We start from the raw sequence: 23,753 nt of genomic DNA on the forward strand, positions 1-23,753 counted from the left end.
GCACGCCGCGCACTGCTGCACGCCGCACACTGCTGCACGCCGCACACTGCTGCACACCGCTGCACGCCACCCAGTGCTGCATGCCTCACACTGCTACACGAAACACTGCTGCACACCACACACTGCTGCACGCCGCACACTGCTGCACACCACACACTGCTGCACGCCGCACACTGCTGCACGCCGCAAACTGTTGCACGCCGCACGCCGCACACTGCTGCACGCCTCACACTGCTGCACGCCACACACTGCTGCACGTCAAACACTGCTGCACGCCGCACACTGCTGCACGCCGCACACTGCTGCACGCCACAGACTGCTTTTATACGAGTTTATGCTACTGACATTGTAAATGACAAATGCCTTTTATTTGTTTTAAAACCAAAACATAAATAAAAGGCATTGTAATTTTACAATGCCAATAGCTCAAACTCTTATAAATGCGAGACCTATTGCATTGCAAATGCTTGTTTTATAACTACTGTGTGGTTCTCCTTTCATTTAACCAATACAACAAGATTGCATTCTGGTAAAACAAGCTGCTTAACATTCCTTCAAGACTAAGCCTGAAGGCTGCTCTCTTCACAGCTACCACTTAGATAGCTTTCTAGGTGCAAGGTGCCCACTTTAATTAGTGGACATCATAAACCAGGCCAACTTCTCACAGAAGTCCCTACTGAGGGGGGCCTGTGCGTTGTGCCAAAAAGAACACCAAATTAACAGAGGAGCTAGTTTTATACAGTGTTCAACATAATCTAAGCTGAGCTCCTCGTGCACCTTAAAGTTGTTAACGCAGGGCGGGACCACCAAAAGATTGCAAAGTACCCTGTTCTCGTCCACCTGCAGGTACTCTGTATTAGAGACGCCCCAAATCCCAGCGCCTTGTGTCAGAGTTGGGACGCATCAGCGTTTGCAAATCCCTGTAAGTGGAGAGAAGGACGTATTCGCCAAACATGCTGATACTTAACCCCTTCGCCGCGGGGGTAATTCCCCCACGGCGCGGGGTGGAGGGGGGGGCGCCGTGGTGCCGCGGTGCTCGTGATGAGCTCAGCTCGTCATGGGTCACAGTGGAGCTGTGCTCATGAAGAGCTAGGCTCGTCACGACTCCGCTCACTGATTAATTTGCCCGCACAGGCGGGGAATCAATCGTGCATTGGTGGACCGCGGCCGTTATAACGAGCCCAGCTCATCATGAACACAGCTCCACTGTGACTCATGATGAGCTGGGCTCGTCATAAGCATGGAAGGGGTTAAAAGACCAACCCAGTGGCCCGCTTAAAGTTGGAGCATCAATTTGCCATGACAAGAAGTCCAGCTGAGGTTCTCGTCAAATGCAATTCCATGATAGGGAAAAGAACAGGATCTTGCAATACGCATATCCCTAATATAGAGTGAGCGGCTCTTCACAGACTTGGGACCTCAGTACATTACAAAGGTTTTTGATCTGTTTGTTTCCAAATTAAGGGGCATATCAACAAGGGCTTTATCTCTGCTTTTTTGGCTTTAAAAGCCAAAAAAGGAGAGATAAAACTAGCGCCCTATCAACAACAGGGTGCTAACATGCAAATTTGCTTGTTAGCACCCTTTTACTCTACGCTTCCCCTTGCATCTCTAATGAGATGCAAAGTGGGCGTTCCAGAGTAAAATAATAGGAGAAATGTCGCTAAGCAACATTTCTCCTATTATCAAGAATGTCGCTAACCCTGTTAGAGACAAAAAAAGCAGCGCTAACCGCGGTTAACGCTGCTTTTTTACGTCTGGTATTTTTCAGACTTATTAAAGTATCTCAAAAAAGAGTAGGGCTCCAAGGGATGAAGTTTAAAGACTCTAATAGTTTTGAAATCCCCAAATCAATAATATAATACAAAAAGAAAACCATGAGTCTAGTAACGTTAGAGACCTACAGTGGTGTAATGGTAATGCTAAGTGAGGTGAAAATATGAGGTCATATGTGTATAAATATGGTTCCCATCATCCACAAGACGTGGTTAGCTTCATCATCTGGGAAACCGGGACTTAATTGAGAACCATCTTCTACTTGGAAAATGTAGATATTGGTCTCATAAGTGTCCCAGACCTCTTGGTGGTATCGTGTTTAGATGGTGATGAAGGAAAGATGTTTTGGTAGTAGTTGTTGAGGATGATGACTGCAGTGCAAAGGAAGAGTGCTAGTGAGCAAGTGCTGTTTAAAAATTGTCTATCAAGGCACAAAATAAAATTTATTAGAACGCTACCTTGATGGCAATGATTAAAAACAGTGCTACAACAGTTTCAACAAATAACTGTGATGGAGATGGTCTACATGTTTCAGCTGTCGGATATGATAAATCCTAGCTTTCGTCAGGACCAATTAAGCTACTGCATAAGTAATTAGTGCCAAAGTGACTAAAAAAAAGTAAATAGTGCCAGAGTAACTAGAAAAGTTTGAAATACAACCTGAACACAATTTATGGGCCAAGAGGATCCGTGGGGAATAGTTTTATTTCATTGACCTGCACGGATAAAGACAAAATAAACACACAACAACAAAGCATAACCATTGATATCATGATTTTGTGAGGTCAAAAACAATGCATCCAGAGAAAAATATCAAGTATGCTAATACTCTTGATGTATCTTAGACAACTTTAAGTTTGTCCTAATTAATACAATTGTAAATTAAATTCGCAGCACTTACCCAATTAGTAGTGGGTGTGCGCCTCACCTCACCTGGCAACTGCTCAGGTTATGGAGGCACCGCTCTGTAAGGATAATAAGAGGGTTCAACATTGTCTACCCCTTTTGGTGGGTTATTACGTAGAAATACTGTCATAAGCACCGTATGAAGTTAAAACCATGCCGGGAAAAGACCGTAAGCCGTCCGATTACGAAACAGTTAGTTCGAAGTGACAATCGTGTAACCTCCAGTTATATCAGATAGGTGAACTGTCAATTCAAGTGAGTACATGTGCTACCCAAACTGTTGGATGAATGTATGTCTATGCGTTCGAAAAGGTCATTATCTCACCCGTTTGTCGTCAGACAGGAAAGAGAGAAGTATTTCGTTCTCAGGTCATGATCTGAAATAAACTGAATAGTAAAGTCAAAGTAAAACGATGGTGATTGCGCTCACCTATCCGTCGGTACCTCTTGCCGATGCTGAGCTCGAAGGGGAGGTAACCGGCGTGTGGAGAGCTCCTGGTATAAGTGAAGAGTGGTCTAGGTTGCTCGGGAAACCAGGTGTGCGTCGGTTTCCGGGCTCAGGTCGATTGCGTCACGCCGTAACCTTGAAGACTCTGGGAACTGTAGTCTCCTTAAGAAAAGAGGACTACAGAACAGGTTGCGTAATCTGTCATGCCTAGATCTGCTTGTAAAAGAGGCAATCTTGATCCTCGTTCATAACGGGAGGGGTTCAAGCGGTATATTGATCTTTGCCCCAGTATGTAATGTCCTAAATAGACTGGCGGTTAGGTCTTTGTTCATCACGTTGTTGCGTGTGATATGGAATTCATAACTAGTAAGTGACAGTAAATAGAGGGCACAAAACAACATTCCTTGGGTAAAAAGCCAGTTGGTATCTAGCTCGACATGTACTGATACAGGCTGTCAACATACATGAATATAAAGGGTGAAATCATGTAGTTTTTAAATCGAAGACCACGGAATATCGTCATTTAGTCCATAGCAGTCACTTTTCAGTTTGAACACCCATTTTTGTTCCTTAAGAAAAAGGAACCTGGTGAAATTTGTGACATGCGGGGGAATAAATGGTTGTTCCAAAATAAGCCATTTCAGATCTTCTGGCTTATGATTTAGTGTCAAAAAATGATTGGTCATTCTGGTCGCTTGTTTTTTGCGCCTAATGGTGCTCTTATGTTCACTGATTCTTACTTTAATTTTTCGTGTGGTCATCCCCACATATTTCAGTGAACAAGGACATGTAATCAGATAGATGACTTTCTCTGAATTACAGTTGGTGTGTTTGCGCAAAATCCAAGGTTTTGAGGAACCAATATCTACCGATTTGGTAGGTGCTGTTTGTGGGCATACCGAGCAGGAACCGCAAGGGTAATGACCTTGTACCGGTGGTAGGTCCCACAGTGTTGGTACTATTGTGCTGGCTTTCATTTTAGGTCTAGTGTGTATAAGATTGTCCCTTAGGCTGGTCCCTCTCTTAAAAGAGAAGAAGGGACACTAAATCATAAGCCAGAAGATCTGAAATGGCTTATTTTGGAACAACCATTTATTCCCCCGCATGTCACAAATGTCACCAGGTTCCTTTTTCTTAAGGAACAAAAATGGGTGTTCAAACTGAAAAGTGACTGCTATGGACTAAATGACGATATTCCGTGGTCTTCGATTTAAAAACTACATGATTTTACCCTTTATATTCATGTATGTTGACAGCCTGTATCAGTACATGTCGAGCTAGATACCAACTGGCTTTTTACCCAAGGAATGTTGTTTTGTGCCCTCTATTTACTGTCACTTACTAGTTATGAATTCCATATCACACGCAACAACGTGATGAACAAAGACCTAACCGCCAGTCTATTTAGGACATTACATACTGGGGCAAAGAACAATATACAGCTTGAACCCCTCCCGTTATGAACGAGGACCAAGATTGCCTCTTTTACAAGCAGATCTAGGCATGACAGATTACGCAACCTGTTCTGTAGTCCTCTTTTCTTAAGGAGACTACAGTTCCCAGAGTCTTCAAGGTTACGGTGTGACGCAATCGACCTGAGCCCGGAAACCGACGCACACCTGGTTTCCCGGGCAACCTAGACCACTCTTCACTTATACCAGGAGCTCTCCACACGCTGGTTACCTCCCCTTCGAGCTCAGCATCGGCAAGAGGTACCGACGGAGAGGTGAGCGCAATCACCATCGTTTTACTTTGACTTTACTATTCAGTTTATTTCAGATCATGACCTGAGAACGAAATACTTCTCCCTTTCCTGTCTGACGACAAACGGGTGAGATAATGACCTTTTCGAACGCATAGACATACATTCATCCAACAGTTTGTGTAGCACATGTACTCACTTGAATTGACAGTTCACCTATCTGATATAACTGGAGGTTACACGATTGTCACTTCGAACTAACTGTTTCGTAATCGGAAGGCTTACGGTGTTTTCCCGGCATGGTTTTAACTTCATACGGTGCTTATGACAGTATTTCTACGTAATAACCCACCAAAAGGGGTAGACAATGTTGAACCCTCTTATTATCCTTACAGAGCGGTGCCTCCATAACCTGAGCAGTTGCCAGGTGAGGTGAGGCGCACACCCACTACTAATTGGGTAAGTGCTGCGAATTTATTTTACAATTGTATTAATTAGGACAAACTTAAAGTTGTCTAAGATACATCAAGAGTATTAGCATACTTGATATTTTTCTCTGGATGCATTGTTTTTGACCTCACAAAATCATGATATCAATGGTTATGCTTTGTTGTTGTGTGTTTATTTTGTCTTTATCCGTGCAGGTCAATGAAATAAAACTATTCCCCACGGATCCTCTTGGCCCATAAATTGTGTTCAGGTTGTATTTCAAACTTTTCTAGTTACTCTGGCACTATTTACTTTTTTTTAGTCACTTTGGCACTAATTACTTATGCAGTAGCTTAATTGGTCCTGACGAAAGCTAGGATTTATCATATCCGACAGCTGAAACATGTAGACCATCTCCATCACAGTTATTTGTTGAAACTGTTGTAGCACTGTTTTTAATCATTGCCATCAAGGTAGCGTTCTAATAAATTTTATTTTGTGCCTTGATAGACAATTTTTAAACAGCACTTGCTCACTAGCACTCTTCCTTTGCACTGCAGTCATCATCCTCAACAACTACTACCAAAACATCTTTCCTTCATCACCATCTAAACACGATACCACCAAGAGGTCTGGGACACTTATGAGACCAATATCTACATTTTCCAAGTAGAAGATGGTTCTCAATTAAGTCCCGGTTTCCCAGATGATGAAGCTAACCACGTCTTGTGGATGATGGGAACCATATTTATACACATATGACCTCATATTTTCACCTCACTTAGCATTACCATTACACCACTGTAGGTCTCTAACGTTACTAGACTCATGGTTTTCTTTTTGTATTATATTTTTCAGACTTAGCCATGATATCCTATGGAAGGAGGATATCATGGCTAAGTTTGCCTGTCCCTATCAACAAGGTAACGTGAGATTATCGCTGGGTTTCCAGCGATAATCTCACGTTAGCCTGTTAGCGTGAGGATTTTTATCGCTATTGAGATAAGCGTTGCTAATAGCACGCTATCTCAGCGATAAAAATTCACGCTAGCCAGCGATAATTATCCGAGCGCTAAGTGCGCTTAGAGATCATTATCGCCAGTTGTTGTTGATATGCCCCAAAGTCTCTACATAAAACAAACAAAGCATCTATGAGGGCCTAAAGGCCGTTAGGAGTTCTGGCTAACAAGACTGCGTCGTTCCTATAAAGGAGCGCCGGTACCAGTTTCTTTTTAACTCGGGGAACATATGCACCAGGCAGAACGGACCCCAACGTATTAATGTACAAGAGGAAGAGGATGAGAGCTAAAAGGCACCATTGCCAGACAATCACTCTTAATCATAACTACAGAGTTGCTGTCGACGATTCTGATATGCTCCAAGTGAATGAGTAGGGGAATAAGGTGGTATTATCATAAAACTCTGAGGTGGCTTGCAAAAGCTTGCCTGGGGTATGCTATAACTGAAAATACATCGGAAATAGATCCCAAAAAGACTAGCTTGGCATCCTGGGCAATCCGATGCAACAGATTCCACAGGATGCCAAGCTAGTCTTTTGGGGATCTATTACCAATGTGTTTTCAGTTGGTTTGCAATGTAGAAGATATGTGAAAGCTGTTCTTTTGATACTGAAATTAAATTACAGTACAAAACAACAAAGTATCCTGAAGTGCGACCTGAAATTCGTTTAAAAAAATCTCTTAAATTGTTTAATGAAAGTTGAAAAGAAAGGCACACTTTTGATTAAATACTGAAATGTCAGATGTTTTTTTCTTCTCGTGGAACTGCTGCTAATTGCAAAAGACATCATGAAATCAGAGTACAGTTGTAAGTAATCACTGTCCCCGTGCTGACGTCATGCGTGGTCTGGTATAAAGAATGCACTTTTCGTGGAATGGTAAATCTGTACTCAGTGAATACTGATAGAAAGTGATGAAAATAACACAATGCACATTTAGTGAATCATCATTGTTCATATTCATGCGTGATCGGCAGCAGAGGTGTTCCGGCTCTCTGATGCCCGACTCGGAAAGTATGCAGCACATTCTGGGCAGGTTCCGGCACATAGACCCTGGTACCCAGGAGGCAGTGGTTACCGCCGCCGAATGCGGACACATACCAACCATTCCTCGGTAGGTACGCAGCTTTTGAACTGGTTTAAGGTCGGGCAAAAAAAATAAGACTTGAAACATTGCGCTCATTGTAGCCGACATGTTACTGTCATGTTTGGGTCCAGAGGCCCCTGAGCGGCTCATGTCTGGTTTGTGGGCCCTGTCACCCCCCACGTTCATGGAAGTGGCCCAGAGGCGGACGGGGTGAGAGGGAGATCCGGAGAACTCCTGACAGGTCGGGGCCTCTCGGACTAGCAGGAATGGTGTACAGTTCATCAAATGATGCTCCAATCTCAGCCATCCTCATCCAGAGGGCATCTTTGCAGTCTGCGGCGGCTGCCGTTTGCCTGGAGTTACGAGACCTGTATAAGCTGTGGACTGGTGGGTAAAACAGTGCAGAAATGTCCTACACACATTTTTTGAGATGAATCTTTTCTTCTGCGAAAACTTCTTCTGGGGAGTATTTTCCCACAATAAAATACACTTCTACCATGTTTTCTCCTTCTATGATTAACCCACATTTGCTGTTGTGTGCGGCCTTATGTTATATACTTGGGAGGGGGGCAATAGATAAGCCATTGGTTGCTGTCAGTTAAATTCACTTGCTGCTCTTCGGTTATCCATCAGCCAATAACACATTGGTTGATTGTAATTATTATTAAGACATACAGTAATTTGCTTGATATCTATCTATCCATCTATCCATCTATCTATCTATCTATCTATCTATCTATCTATCTATCTATCTATCTATCTATCTATCTATCTATCTATCTATCTATCTATCTATCTATCTATCTATCTATCTATCTATCTATCTATCTATCTATCTATCTATCTGTCTGTCTGTCTGTCTGTCTGTCTGTCTGTCTGTCTGTCTGTCTGTCTGTCTGTCTGTCTGTCTGTCTATCTATCTATCTATCCCTCAGGATTCAAGGGGACTTAATCCCCCAATTTACAAGCAAACAGTGTTTGCACACGTGTAATATCAGGCCCCTTCCCTTTCCTGCACCACTGTGCAAACATGCCCCCTGGTGCGTTGTAAGTTGGGGGATTAAGTCTCCTTGAATCCTGAGGGTCCCTGGGGGCCAACTATCCAGGTACCTCCAGTAGGTGCCACAGAGTGGCATTGAAGAGAGGTGTAAAAAGTGGCATGGCCTTGGACCACCTCTCTGCAACGCACCTCTGTGGCACATACTGGAGGTACCTGGTGGGCTAGTTGGCCCCCAGGGACCCCCAGTATTCAAGGGGAATTCATTTCCAAACTTACAACGCGCCATGGGGCCCGTTTGCAGAGTGGTGCAGTGAGGGTGCGGGGCCTCCGGTGAGATGCCGGTTTTGTTATTTTATTTATTTTTTAGAAGGGGGGCTGTGTGGCCCCCCTTCTTTTACTTTTTTTGGGGCACTGGGGACCCGATCCCCCAGGGCCTGACCCCTTTTTAAAAAAAGATTTTTTTTGAAAACGGGATGGGGGCCTTGTGGCCCCTCCTGAGGCCAATTTCAGCCCCCTCCCGGGCAACTTCTGGCCCCCATCCCCCGGGGCCTGGCCGCTCCATTGGGGACCGTGGGGAAAGCCCCAATGCCCCCACGGTCCCTGCCGCCTCCCCGCCTCCTCCGGGAGCTGGCATTGCTTTTCCACAAGGGGAGCTGCTGACATGCCCAATGGTCCATAACGGAACACCGCATTTGAATTCAGAGTGCCCCGTTGAGGTGGTGTTCCCCGGGGCAGTGTGGGGGGGGTCGAGCTCCCCCACACTAATTATTCATTACAGCCCCGGGGAGGTAGCGGTCCCCGGGGCTTGGGGTGCCCACGAGGCCCCCCGCCCTTATTTAATGAAGCCCTGGGGAGGTGGCGGTCCCCGGGACAGCGTTGGGGGGTGGGACACCCCACGCATTATTTTTTTTAAAAGCCCAGGGAGGTGGCGGTCCCCAAGGCTGCGGGAAGCCACGTGCCCCCTGCAAATAATCAGCATAGTGCCGGGGAGGTGCCGGTCCCCAGGGCTGCGGGGTCCCCCACGGGCCCCCGCTATTATTTTTTGACAATGACTCGGGATCTGGCTCATTAAAATGAAGCTCAAGAGCCCACGCTTCATTTTTAAAAATAATTTTGGTGAGATTCGCGACCCCAATGTGAATTCTGCCGAAATTATTACAAAAATATTTTTTTGGGCCTTGGGGGTCCTTTTGGGACCCCCTGAGTAGGCCTAGGGGGTCAGGGTGTTACTACCCTGGCCCCTTTACTTTTTTGTAAAATCTTTGTTTTACTGTTTTCTTGTGATTCGGTTCTACCGAGTCACAAGATGGCTGCCAACACTTGTTGGCAAAAGACACACAACTGATGGCTGGAATGCAGAACAAATCATAACATTCAACTCCAGTCAAGAGATCTGGGTTAAATGCATTATTCTTTTGCTCACCATGCCACCCCAGTTTAGACCTGGCCATATGCAGATCAGTCTTGACCCTGTGCTTCATGGGAACAGTCCAGCCCGCACTGCCAAGCCAAGTCCTCCCTGGACCGGACACAAGCATCCTAGGACCGGTTTCGGGGTTTCACCCCTCTTCAGCCAGGATAGCTTGATTCCAGTGGCACAGTGATAGTCACTTAGTAGAAACAAGATATTCAGGGCACAAATATATGTAATTGCATGTTCAATATTTCACTCGCCAATGTGGCACATTGAAGACTTAGTCCATTGCCCTACCGTGCTCTGAAATATTGGTGCCTGAATAACCTGTTTCTACTAAGTGACTATCATTACTGAAGTGAGATTTACGAGTATTAAGGCAACACCCACTGAGAGATTATGAAGGAACTATGCATGTCATAATGGCGAACTGAGTAAATAGATAACATTGGAAATAATGCAGTCCGTTTTCTCTTACAGCACTTTTTACTGTCGAGTGAAGAGGAGACAGGAGTGTTTTAAATGTGATGAAATGGTTAATTGGAACACTATGGCATTGAGAAAGGCATAATTTCTGAATCGCGTCTGCCAAATTAAAGTGAAGACTGTGAACTGCAGAGTGCTCCGTGATTTCCTGGTATGGGATTTTAGTGGTTAATGTTTTCATGACGGTGGCAGTCACGACAGAGGCCCCTGCTGCAGGATGTTTGGCAGCGCTTGTGGCATTTGTTGGAAGGTTCAGTGGATGTCTACCAGAACCGCCGCTGACCACCAGTGCATTGTGTTGGTCGACTCCAGGTTTTCATTACTATAAGGAAAGGAAGCAAGTTACTAAATAAAGCTCCTATGGATACCTGCCTGGTGTTGGTCAGAGCACGGTAGGGCGATGGATTAAGTCTTCAATGTGCCACATTGGCAAGTGAAATATCGGACATGCAATTGGATATATTGATGCACTGAATAACTTGTTTCTATGAAGTGACTATCATTACTGAAATGAGATTTACGAGTATTAAGACACACTCACTGAGAGATTATGAAGGAACTATGTATGTCTAATGACGGACTGAGTAAATAGATAACATTGAGCATAACGCAGACCATTTTCTCTTTCAGCACTTTTGAAGAGGAGATAGGAGGGTTTTCAATGTGGTGAAATGGTTAATGGGAACACTATGGCATTGAGAAAGGCATACTTGCGGAAACAAGTCTGCCAAATTAAAGTGAAGACTGTGAGCTCCAGAGTGCTCCTTGATTTCCTGGTATGGGATTTTGGTAGTTAATGTGGTCTTTAGAGTTTAAAATGTCATGTTATTATTGAACATTTCACCTCACTATAACGTTACTTTACCCATTTTTTTCAGCGAAAAAAAAATAAATATGTATATTCGTCCTTCGAGCATGAAGATTTCTGTGACAACATAAAGCTTTAAGCTAAAACAAAACACTGAGATTCACCAGTTATAGTTATCACTAGTAACTTTAACTAGTGCCCCAAGGTAATCATAACTCACACCCCAGCTATGCACAGTCTTGTCATTAATTATGTCATTTCAGATGTTGCAATCATGTTATCAATGATGACATAGATCATGTCATGAGTGATGTAATATGTGGGTAACTAGCACTGCGTAGAGAGGGCATGAGTTATAGCTATTTTGGGGCGCGAGTTACAGTTATCAGAGATAACTATAACTGGTGATTTTCAGTGATTTTAGGTTAAACTTTATGTTGTCAAAGACTTTTTTATCTAACAATAATGTCACTTTAACCTTTGCTTTTTTGGTGAATTTCTATCTACCATTAGCCAACCCATTGACGTTGCCCCTCTCCCCAAACCATGCCTGAGCCTTTTTTTTAAGGTGAGAGGGCACGTTCCCCCTCCCTGAGCCACTAAGGCCCCGGGAGACCCCATACCTTGGTTATTTTTTTTTTACTAAGGGAAGGGGGCACACAGCCTACCTCCCCAAGCCTCTAATGGACCCAGGCACCAGGCACCCCCATCCCCTTGGGCCTTTAATTTAATTTGGGAGAGGGGGAAAAATAGTTCTTAAGAGAGGGTGGCACACAGTCCCCCTCCCCAATACACAAGGGTCCTCTCCTCAAGCCACATCGCGCCCGGGGACCTCATCCCCCAGGGATTTAGTTGCTTCTGGGTGGTGCTCTGGTGACCACGTTGCACCCATTAAACAATACATTGAGGGCCATGGGTGGGAACCAAGGGCTCTCGCAGCCCCAGCTGGCTTTGCACATGCACCCATCCAGGGTTCAGCGGGAGCCAGCATGGCTTCCACCCAGCTAGAGCGGCTGTTACTGTTTGCTGCATTATATACAAAGATCCCACTCAGGGGTCTAAATAAAGTATAAAATGCCAGTGGGCATATTATTTTATTAAAAAAAATTGTAATCCCATGGGAGTCCTGCTGGGTTGTGGCCTTTTAAAAAATATATATATATATATACACTTTGACCCGAGAGGGAGTCCTTCTGGGACCCTTCCACAAGGCCTAAGAAGGCATTTTATCCCTACATTGTCCCATTGTGTGTTTTATTTTAATTAAACACAGAGCAAGGCACTAAGTCCCCATGTGCTGTAATGACTGCCTGCAACATTTTTCTACATGTTTCAGGCTTCCAATCATATTTTGCAGATATGCACATTGTGCAAGAGCCAAATGCCCTTACTCGCAGGCAGGTAAATCAAGAATTGAAGTGGGTGGACCTTGTGGCCCTTGCTGTATGCTGTGGTGGGACAAAGCACAATGTGAATGACACGAGAGGCGACCAATACACGTCAGCTGACTGAAAGCCTCTGTAATTGGGTATCACATATATATATATATATTTTTTATTAAAAACAAAAGATCTTGGCTAACACCAGACTTTAAAAAAAATGAGGGTCGCTGAAGTACCTTCATAGCAAAGTGCTTTTTATGGCTTCTAATTTGTCAGAAGCTGTGGATCTTTTTTATTTTTTGACTGTGCTGTATTATCTGGGTCCAGATGAATTAAGCTAAATTACACAATAATGCACACCAGCATTTATTTTTGTAGTGGGTATAGTTCTAATCCTTTTGGTCCTGCAGTAATCAAAAGTATTATGTTTTCCTTGTTGACCAGAAGGTGCTTTTGGTGTTGAACCCTTTGAGACGTGCCTGGGGAGCGACTATGTAGTCTCTTGAGTGCTCAAAAGGGTGAGTTAGTGTGTTTATGACTAATAGCTGATGCTTCCCTCTCAACATATCCAAGAAGAGTGACTGTAGTGATTGTGATCTCTCCTTCCACCAAAACTTTGAGTTGATCTCCATGCACAATTGTAATTTTGCAGGCAGGAAAGTATCCCTGGCCAGACTTCTGACCACATTCCGCAAATGTCTCAACTTGTAGAACCTCCAGCACTCATTGGGTTGAGTCTGGACTGCAAACGCAGCACATCACAGAGACCTCAGATGCACTTAACACATGCTTTACGTTTCCTGCTGATGGCTCTCCGGGGACCCCCAAGAGAATCAACGCAGGCCATGAAGTATCTGCAGATGCCAGCAGCCCGGATACTGCATCTGCCCATTGACCTCAGCTTACAAAACAAGAACAAATGTTAGCACTCTCAGGACTCACTTAATCCCATCCTGACAAAAACTTGAAGCCTCTAAAACTGACCATGGATTCTCTGCTTCACGCAAGATCATTTTAATTTAGTCAGATTTAGCTTTAATTTGCTATTATTTCAGAAATCACATCACCTTATTCTTTAGCTTACACAATATTAAACAACCATCCAGGCAAGCAATGCCCACTGGCTCTAAATTGAGGAGAGCCACCGGGGACATAGACTCTGGCTTGCGCCGCACAAGGTAAGGCAACTGGCCAACTAAGTTCTGTCTTGCACGGAAGCAGAGACGGTCTACAAAGTCCCATCGAGCTGCATAAGGCACAGAACAAATACATTAATTTCAGTGTCAGATCCTTGGGTTTCAAACACACTAAATAGAATTTGGAATTGAGAGCAAATGAGGATAACAAAGCCCATCTGGTCTCCTTATTCATCTACCTGCTCTGTGTTCAAGACTTTGGTCACAACCTTTTCTTTTACTTACTGATTGCTATTGGTCCTCTGTGTTATTACCAGATATTACTTAACTTTGGGTATCTTCTCCTCCAATATTTTGGTGGAAACTAGGTCATATATCCATACAATTTATATAAATAAGTTATCGTAAGATGGTGAGCATACTGTATGCGAGAGAAGATGTATTTAATTTGAGGGCAGTTCCTTGAATCCCTTAGTCATGGAGGTTCTGGCCAAGCGTTGGGTTTTGTACCTGGTCAAAAGCCAAGGAAAGTTCAAGTAGGAGTATGCCACGCTCCATCAGAGTGAACTGTTATTTATCTGTCATCCCATTTTGCATGTTTCAGTGCCACGACCATGGGGGGAGGTACGTTTGATAGTCCAATAGTAGGTATTTTCTTTAATAAATGCTTATATTTATTAGAAAGCACATATTCCAATCAGTTAGTCTAACACAAAGATGTTCACTATTGCCTTGAAGGTGTCAGGATCTGTGAGATCAGAGACAGCTTTTTCAGATATAGTTTTGATGTTTGTTATATTGTGCTCATTTGGAACAGTGCTAGTTGCTAATAAATAATTGATTATGTTCCTGGCCGAGTGGGCTACAGACATTTTTAGGAGTGTTTCTTAGAAAAGGTCACTAGTGACTAGTGACTTGATGAGCCACATATTTGTACTTGATGTTTTGAAAGGCATCTGAGATGCAGGAAATACCAGTGGGAGGTGGTGCAAATCCACAACATTTCCAAAGCGGCCAAGCCTGGTCGACACCTCAATGTTTCCGCACTGAATACTTTGGTCTACCTTTCCAGAGCACCAGCAGTGCTTTTTCTGGAAGTCATACAGGTCTTTTCCTTTTAGCCACCATTGACACTCCTGTCTGCTGGATACAAATGGATGTGCCACCTAATTTATTCAGGATGCCAGCTAAGTACACCGATGAAACGGTTTTGAGTGGATATACTTGCACTTAAAACATTTAAAAAGAGACGGCAGCGTGCGCGATTCAACATGGCCACGGCGCTTTGAGCTCCATCTTTTTACTTGCTTCACTACGAAGTATGCCGACGATTAGGGCTGCACCACATCTTCTCTCTCAGCCCAGTTGCCTCTTTATGCCCCAGGAACCGGTGGGCTGAATTTCGGAGGTCTGGTGCCTCGGTGTGTAGAGCGGTAGTCTTTTACATTCTCTCCTCAGGAAGGGCTCCTGCTTCCCTCGGCTTTCTCTGTGGGTTCTACACAGAGAAGGCGGGCTTTACTTGCTGGGCACCTCCTCTCTTCAACAGCCTCTCCTCTCTTAAAGCGATATATGTTCCTGACTATTGCTGGCCACCACTTTCATTTCTGCATAAGTTTAAAGGGATTTTGTCATTTTTATTCCCTATTAAGCTTTATTGTGGCACTGCTTTGTGACTTCAGCTGTTTTTCTGCCATATAAATCATTTTCTGTCCCAGAAAACCACATTTGCTATTTGTGGTATTATTCATTTTTTCCTATCACTACTTTTTGCTCCCTGCTTATCAGTATGGAATCCAAAATGGGTCCAAATAAACACAAACAAGCTGTCTCACCTCCTCCTGCTAAAACCAAAGCTATTGACTCCCAAGACGACTCATTGGCAAAAATATTGGAGGAAATTCAAGCTATCCATACAAATACGGTCTCCAGTTCCTCAGCTATTAAAAATTTACAAAGAGATATGGCTTCCTTATCGATGAGAGTCGCTGACAATGAGATTAGGATTCATAATAATACTGCTGCCATTACAGCTATGGCTCCAGTTCCTACTCAGGTTGCTTCTCTCCACCGTTCCCTACTTGACTTGGAAAACAGAAATAGACAGTACAATTTACGCATTTTTAATGTTCCTGAAGGAGTTGTAGGTCAAAGTTGTTGTCTTCTCTTGGAAAATCTTCTCCCTAAACTACTAAATATTAACTTTCCAGAACGCTTCGAGATTGATAAAGCCCACAGCATACCTTCAGTTCGTATACCACGTCAAGACAATCCACGACAAATCATTTTTAAAGTCCTGCGGCATCATCATCTCATTATTCATAAAGCTGTCCGAGAGATTCCTTCTCTCCTAATTGAAGAAAATATAAAGTCTCCATTCATCAGGACTTTGCAAAAGAGACTGTTGAAATCTGATGCCAATTCTCAGATTTATGTCCCCGTTTGCGAGAAGCTGGCTATAAATATGGTCTTTTTGGCCTGCAGTAATGCGCATCTCAGCTCCTGCAGATTTAATAAGATTTCTGGATCAACAGCATCCTGTTCTCATGGACTCTCAACCTTCGGGTTCTGTGGGCTGACTATAATAATTGTTTTTTTTTTCTACTCCCCTAATGCAGGTTTTTCTTCTTTTTCCTTGCAGGTGCACATTAGTGGTGGTTTACTTGCTTTGCACCTCAGTCTTCAATGTTCTATTGGTATGAGGTCTTGGTGACTGACCTCGTTGCATGTTGTTTGTCTTGCTTTGTCTTTTTTATATGGGCTACTATCTTTCTTTCTCTTTTCTGTCATGTCATTTTTCTTCCCTTTAGGAAAGTATGTCTAGGCCATAAAAGTTAATTGTTGCTTCATTAAATGTGAAGGGTCTTAGACATCCAATGAAGAGACGTAAAATATTTGTTTTGTTAAAAAAACTCATGTTAATGACAAAATATTGCATACTATGTCTAACTAGAGGTTGGGTAGGGTTTCATCTCCTGCGGCAAAACATAAAAATAGGGTAGCTAAATTTTTCTCACACAAAACTCGTACACAAATTCTGTCACACCACCATGACGCAGATGGTAGATTTGTTGCTGCTCAAGTTCTTATTGATAAACTTACCTCAACTTTGATTAATATTTATGCCCCTACCTCTGATGACCCTGCCTTTTGGTCCTATGTCTCTGGTGAAGCACTCAAAATTGGCAATGCACCCCTTATAATGGGCGGTGATTTTAATTTTATCAGGGACCCTATGTTAGACCGGTCTTCTGCTTTTGAATTCCGGCCTAACGAGTTTTTTTTTGCTTTGAAATCCTTTCTTTCTGTTATCAAATTGGTTGATTTTTGGAGACTGGACCACCCTACGGACAAAGATTTTACTTTTTATTCTAATGCTCACTCTTCTTTTTCTAGAATTGACTATTTATTATCCTCACATAATTTATGTCACATGCTTAGTGAATCAGTTATTCACCCTATCACGATTTCAGACCATGCTTTGATTTATTTTTCTTTATCTATTTCCGACCCTCCAATTTCTAATAAAAGATGGAGAATGAACTCGGAAATAGTTCTTAATCCCACCAATGCTACAAAAATGGCTTCAGCTATTTCTTTTTTTTTTTTTTGTTTTTTTTTTTGTTTTGTTTTCCAAAACCTTTATTGTTCCATCGAAGAGTACACCGCTATTCAGCCAACAACCCGGAGGCAGGCAGCTAGTATACAAGGCGGAACTCCGCCCAAGCATTTGAGGTCGTACTTTCAAACAGCGATATAGCATTTTACAATGGAACAAACAAAACAAAACTAATAGAGAGCCCGAGTCGAAGGGAAGCAAACAGTAAATGATCGAAATGACATAATCATCGTCACGCTGCGCCCACAGCCCGCCCAGACAAAGCAAACGACAGACAAACCCCCTCAGAGAGCGAACCCCATATCCCAGATCACTTATGCCAGGCGGATCACCACTTATTGCACACCACAGTCGAACTCCAACCTCGCCACGTCATTTAAGCCACGATCAGCCCGCTTGGTCATCTTCCAACGCTGTCGTACTAGCCAACCAATCCACCAGTGGCTGCCAGATATCTACAGGCCGCGAGCGCTGCGGCAGCTGGTCCCAGTATGAGGTCAGCTGCTCCCTACAGTACACCGCCGATCTTATCCAGGCCTTCACGTTTGGCGGCATCGCCTTCTTCCAGTGTAGCGCCACCTGACGCTTAGCAAGTAATAATAAAATGGCTACAAGCCTACGTGAGGCCTTAGGCACATTTCTAACGAATCCCAGGAGGGCCACAAGTGGGTCCGGCTCCAGTTCCATCCCCACGATCTGCCCCACGGTATTGAAGACTGCAATCCAGAAGTCACGTATGGGGCCGCACACCCATACAAGGTGATAGAACGCGGCATCCTTCTCACCGCATCTCCAACAGTGCGCATCAGCCCGCAGACCCATCCTACACAATTGAATGGGCGTACGGTAAGTCCGGTGCAGATAGTTGAAATGTACCAACCGCAGCCTATAATTAGGGGATAGGTTTTCAAGTTGGGAACAACAGTACTCCCACTGCTTCTCGGTAATGGATATACCCGCTTCATGTTCCCACGCGGATCTAGAGTCAGTGTGCACAACCGGAGCCGTGTTTTGAGTAGCTCTATAGATCCGTGTGATCAGTTTGCACGCGGAGGAGTTCGAAAGTACGTCCTCCAAGGCCGCAATCGTCGGCGGAGCCTCTGGAAACATGGGGTACCTGCCCTTGCAGGCAGACCGCAGTTGATAGTAGAGAAGAAGCTCCGAGGCCGTCGGTTCCAGCGCTGCCGCCATGTCCCGCACTGTAAGGAAGGTATCGTCCGGGTACAAGTCTCCCGCCACCTTCAGGCCGCAGGCCTGCGCCCGCCGCACCACCGCCGCGTCCGTCAATGGCCCCAATAGTGGATTATCCGCGAGGGGCATACTCGGCGCATATAAGTCATCAACGCCTGCACGTTTGGCAATGCTTGACCAGGCCCAGCGTACCATTTCAACAGTGTCAATGTCGTCTCTGGAGCGTCTGTATCTCTGATATACCGCTGCACGAAGGGGGCAGGGGGCCGCAACATCCATCTCGATAGCCACGTGCGGCTGGTAAGGAATCGGGTGCTGCCAGTAGTGCAGGTATTGGGCCTGAGCACAGTACGCATATAGCTCCATGTCCGGGGCCGCAAGTCCCCCCTGACGGAAGGGAAGTGGGAGGAGGTTCCAGGCCACTCTGGGCTGCTTACCCGCCCAGACCAGTTCAATCAAGGCGGAGCGGAGCCGGCGAAAGAACGACTTAGTGAGTGGCACGGGGATGTTTACGAATAAGTAAAGAAACTTGGGAACGACCACCATTTTAGCAATTGCTATGCGACCCATCAGAGATAGCGGCAGCGCCTTCCAGCGCTTCACTTTGCACTCCAGCCATTCCATGGCCACCCCATAATTTGCCAGCCATATGTCCTGTACCGATCGGCTAAACCGTATGCCCAGGTACTTAATCTCATCAGTGACCCAGTCAATCGGGAATTCCGTGTGGCACTGACTCGTACCGTCCGTCAGCGGGAACATCGCCGACTTCGACCAGTTGATATCGATACCCGTGAGGCCGCTATACCTTGTCACCTCACGCATCAGTGGGTCGAAGTTTTCCGATGGATTTACCATGTATACGGTTATGTCGTCGGCGTACATAGAGACCAGCAGGCCACGCGACGTGAAGCCGATACTGCGATGGGTGTGGTGTTGGCGCAAACGAGCCGCCAGCGGCTCCGTCGCAATAGCGAACAGCAATGGCGACAAGGGGCAGCCCTGCCGAGTCCCTCTGGTTATGGGGATCGGGGCAGACGTCTGACCATTAACCCGCACCCTAGCCGTCGGGTGATTATAGAGTATTCCAATACGCCTGGCAAAGGAGGGGCTGAAACCCATGCGAGTGAATAGCGCCCGCAGGAATTTCCACTCTAGTGAGTCGAACGCCTTAGTGGCGTCAAGCAATGCGGCCGCGGCTTGTACCTTGGGGTCCAAATAATGCAGGAGCCCAAACAGCACTCTAAGATTGTGGGAAGTGGACCGCCCCATCACAAAGCCCGACTGATCGGACAACGCTATCTGAGGCAGCATAAATTTCAGGCGGTCAGCGAGTAATTTCGCATAGATTTTGGCGTCAAGATTAATTAGCGAGAGTGGGCGATATGAGTCCGGGGTAACAGGATTCTTCCCAGGTTTAAGCAACGTAATGATGAGGGCCTCTCGCATCGAGGTAGGGAGGATGCCAACCTCCATCGCTTCCTCAAAAACATTGTGCAATCGCGGGACCAGTAGGTCTACGTATTCCTTGTAGAAGGCTGCCGTCAGCCCGTCGGGGCCTGGTGCCTTGTTGAGCGGCATAGCGGCTATAACCGCTCGAATATCCTCCTGCGTGAAGGGTAGGTCCATATATTGTCGGGCATTGTTACTGAACCACGCAAGAGCTATGGTGTCCAGGTAATCACTAATGATGGTGTCGTCAGGGGACACCTTGGTGGTGTACAGGTCCTTATAATAGTCTGTCATCACCGTCAGTATAGCCGGAGGATCTTGAATCACTGCACCCCCCGACTCCTGTAGCTCAAGAATATGCTCCGACCCACGTGGCGGGCGCAGCATATTTGCTAGTGTTCGGCCAGCTCGATCACCCTCTCCGTAACGTCTGGCCTGAGAATCTTTGGACAAGAACCTGACCTCCCTCTCGGCCTCCTCTTGATACTCGGTCAGTTTCGTCCTGAAGTCTGCACTCGCACCACCAGAAGGGGCCGCCACCATCGCAGCTTCAAGCTGAGCCAGTTCAGATTCCAACCTGCCGAGAGTAGCTCTAATGGAGCGCAGCACCCCAGTTTTGAGCGCCATGCAGTGACCCCTTGTCACAGCTTTACAGGCCTCCCAGAGCACGCCAGGTGAATCCACTGAGCCCTCGTTGAGTTCGAAGTATTCCTCCAGTTTTTCCCGCAAAGAGTGCTGGAAGACCTGGTCACGCAGAGCCCGGGATGGGAACCTCCAACTGAACGGCTGAATGTACTGCGGCGGGGTGGATAGCGTTAAGCAGACCGGGGCATGATCAGAGAGAGACCGCGGCAAGTGAGACACCTCTAACACCGATGAGTGCAGATCTCTGGACAGCAGCCAGAAGTCCAATCTGGACCAGGCCGCACGATGAGCAGTGATACACGTACCGGCGCGGGCCTCAGGGTGCAGTGTCCTCCAGGTGTCCACCAGCCCTGCCTCTAGCATAATATGGCCAAGCGCCTCCGACGCCCTAGGGTGATGTTCCCGAGTGGTGCCCTGCCTATCTGTAGTATCTGACAGTACCACATTATAGTCTCCTCCCCACAGTATCGCAGCAGGTCCACAGTTCCGCACCCTATGCCACAATCCCTCGTAGAACTCTGGATTATCGTCATTCGGGCCATACACATTCACCAGAATCACTCTCGCGCCGCACAGCGAACCTACCATCAGAACATACCTGCCCCCCGCGTCCCTGATTTCCTCATGCGTCCTCCAGTGAAGCCCTTTTCTGATAAGTATCGCCACTCCTCTAGAGTAGTTAGAGTAGTGAGCGTGAACTACCTCACCCCATCGGTTGTGTCTGAGCAGCTGCGCAGCATTGTCCGTCAGGTGCGTCTCCTGCAGAAGGCAAATGTCCGCACCCTTCCTAATCAGAAAGGCCTGTATCAGTCTCACTTTCCGTCTATCATTCATGCCCCGTACATTCCAGGTAATACACTTTATGCTATTCACAGCACCAGGCGTGTTAACAGAGTTCGGGCAAGCATCCAACATACACAAGTCTCGCCAAGTCTCGAAGCAAGCATTTCCAATCCAGCGGGTCTCAATATATGAGGGCGGCAATGCCACAGCAATCTGTACGCCCGCTGACAAGGCAGGGAACCTCCACTCGGCACCAAGCGTGGAAATAAAACTCGAGCAGGCCACGGACCTGTTCCTCGTTGCAGCGATTCCTGCAGCCCGTCCCTGACAGACAGCACACATCCCACCCGGCCAACTGGGCAGCCTGCACGGTAAATGCCAGAATACCTCTTGCTGGGTGACTGTCGACATGACAGCGCGCAGTGCACAACGTGCGATTCAATAGCAGTTTTCGCCTCCTCCGACCCGGCTCTGAAACTTAAATAAAACACAACAAAAACCCCCAACCCCAGCCAAACCCCTAACCCTCCCGCTCCAACCCCCCAATCAGGTTGTGCAATGACCTCCCTGGACCCCCCCCCAACTACAACAACTGTAACTACAGTCTCTAGATGTGAACAATGAATGGGAATCATCCCTTGAGGTACGCAGGTTGGCCACCCACAAGCCCTGTACTTGTGACAGGGCGATCGAGCGCGAGACTAGTGTACCAGCTCAAGGACCCTCCCCCCCCAATCCCGCAGCCCTGCTCAGCTCCCTCATAGCATCTGAAATTGGAACTCCAGGGAATTAAACATTCTCTCTATGGCCCAGCACAGCGCAGGCAGGCAACACCCAGCGATTTAGCAAGAAGTATACAGTAGTAGTCATTCAACATCACTTAGCCTGTCCCGCTGGTCCGGGTCAACTGCAGGTGTCTGAGCCTTTTGGTCCTTTAACAGTTGTTTGGCATATTTCATAGCCGCCTTCGCGTCAACAAAGAAGGACGGCTTACCGGGACCTTGGACCCGGAGTTTAGCAGGGTAGATGAGGGAGTATTTGGTGCCCGCCTGTTGAAAAAGTTTCTTCGCCGGCAAAAATTCCCTTCGAGCGGCTTGAACCTGCATCGTATAGTCCGGATATAGTGCAATGTGGTTGCCCCTGTACTGCACGTCTGATATGTCTCTTGCCATTCGTAAGATCACGTCCCGGTCCCTATAATTCAAGATTCGTGCAATAATAGGCCGGGGCGGTGCACCGGGTTTAGGCCTGGGCCCCAGTGATCTGTGAGCCCTCTCGACCAGGAACATCGGAGACAATCCCGACCCAAACAGATCCTTACACATTTGTTCAACAAAGAGCTCCATGTTGGTTATGTCCGTCGTTTCCGCCACACCCGTGATGCGGACGTTGTTGCGCCGCGAGCGCGCCTCCAAATCCTCATTTTTCTGCTGAATGAGTGTCAGAATCTTCTCCATGCCCCGCAGTTGGCCGGCAAGGCCGGTCTGATTTTCCTCCGTGTCGGCCACACGTGTTTCGAGCGATTCCACTCTCCCCTCTTGTTTGTCCATGCGGGACGTGATGCCGTCCATGCGGGCAGCCAGCGCGTCCATCTTGCCATCAATGCCATGTAAACTCGTTTTCAGTTCCTGAAACATGGCCTTGATGTCCACATCCTGAGCATCACTCCGGTCCGCCCGAGAAGATTCGGCCTCACGGAGGTCTGGGTCTGGGTCCGGCGGCTTCTGCTTGGACTTGTCGAAAGTGATTTTCGGCTGCCGCGTGTCCGGTTTGCCCATGGCCGCTCACCAGCCGCCACCCGGCGCCGTTCGTATGCTTGGGCGGCCGCGCCGCGGCCTCCTCGTACTGCACCAGTCGCCGCCAGTCGCCAACCACCAGCGTCTCACCGAGGGCAGCAGGGCGGTTAGGCCTAGTGGGTAGGTTGAAGGGCCGGGCCCCCAGTGGCGGGGCACACACCGCAAGCGGAGCAAGCGGGGAGAGTCACAGCGCAGGCCGCCGGGGCAGTACAACCCTAGTGCAGCCGTGCGCCGTCCACACCCCAGGTCAACGCTCCAACCTCACCACAGTATGGTCGGGGCATGTACGGCAGCCGACCACGTCTCTCCGATCTTCGCCCTGGATCCTTCGACCATGGGACTTCGGCTTCAGGCAAAATGGCCGCCACTGCGATCATCCGATCGGGCCCGTCGCTGTTCACCGGCATGCAGTCCAGGGGCAGACGTTCGGCGTTCCTCCACACCAACCGCCGCTGCCTCAGCTTCACTCCATCAGCCGTAGGGGGTGAGACCTTCGCCGGGGCGCGCGTTTCCTTGGGCGAGCGAACAGCGACTTCCTCACCCCTCGAACAGGTTTCGGGCACTCCACACGCGAGGCCCCGGCTCTAGCGAATGGTGTAGGCCGCCACGTCTCCGCGCCGCCCGCGGGCCGCTCTCTGCCCACGAGTCGCCGACGGGGTCAGAAAAGCCAGAGCACAG

Source organism: Triturus cristatus, chromosome 4_2 (assembly GCF_964204655.1).
Source record: "Triturus cristatus chromosome 4_2, aTriCri1.1, whole genome shotgun sequence".
NCBI lineage: Eukaryota > Metazoa > Chordata > Amphibia > Caudata > Salamandridae > Triturus > Triturus cristatus.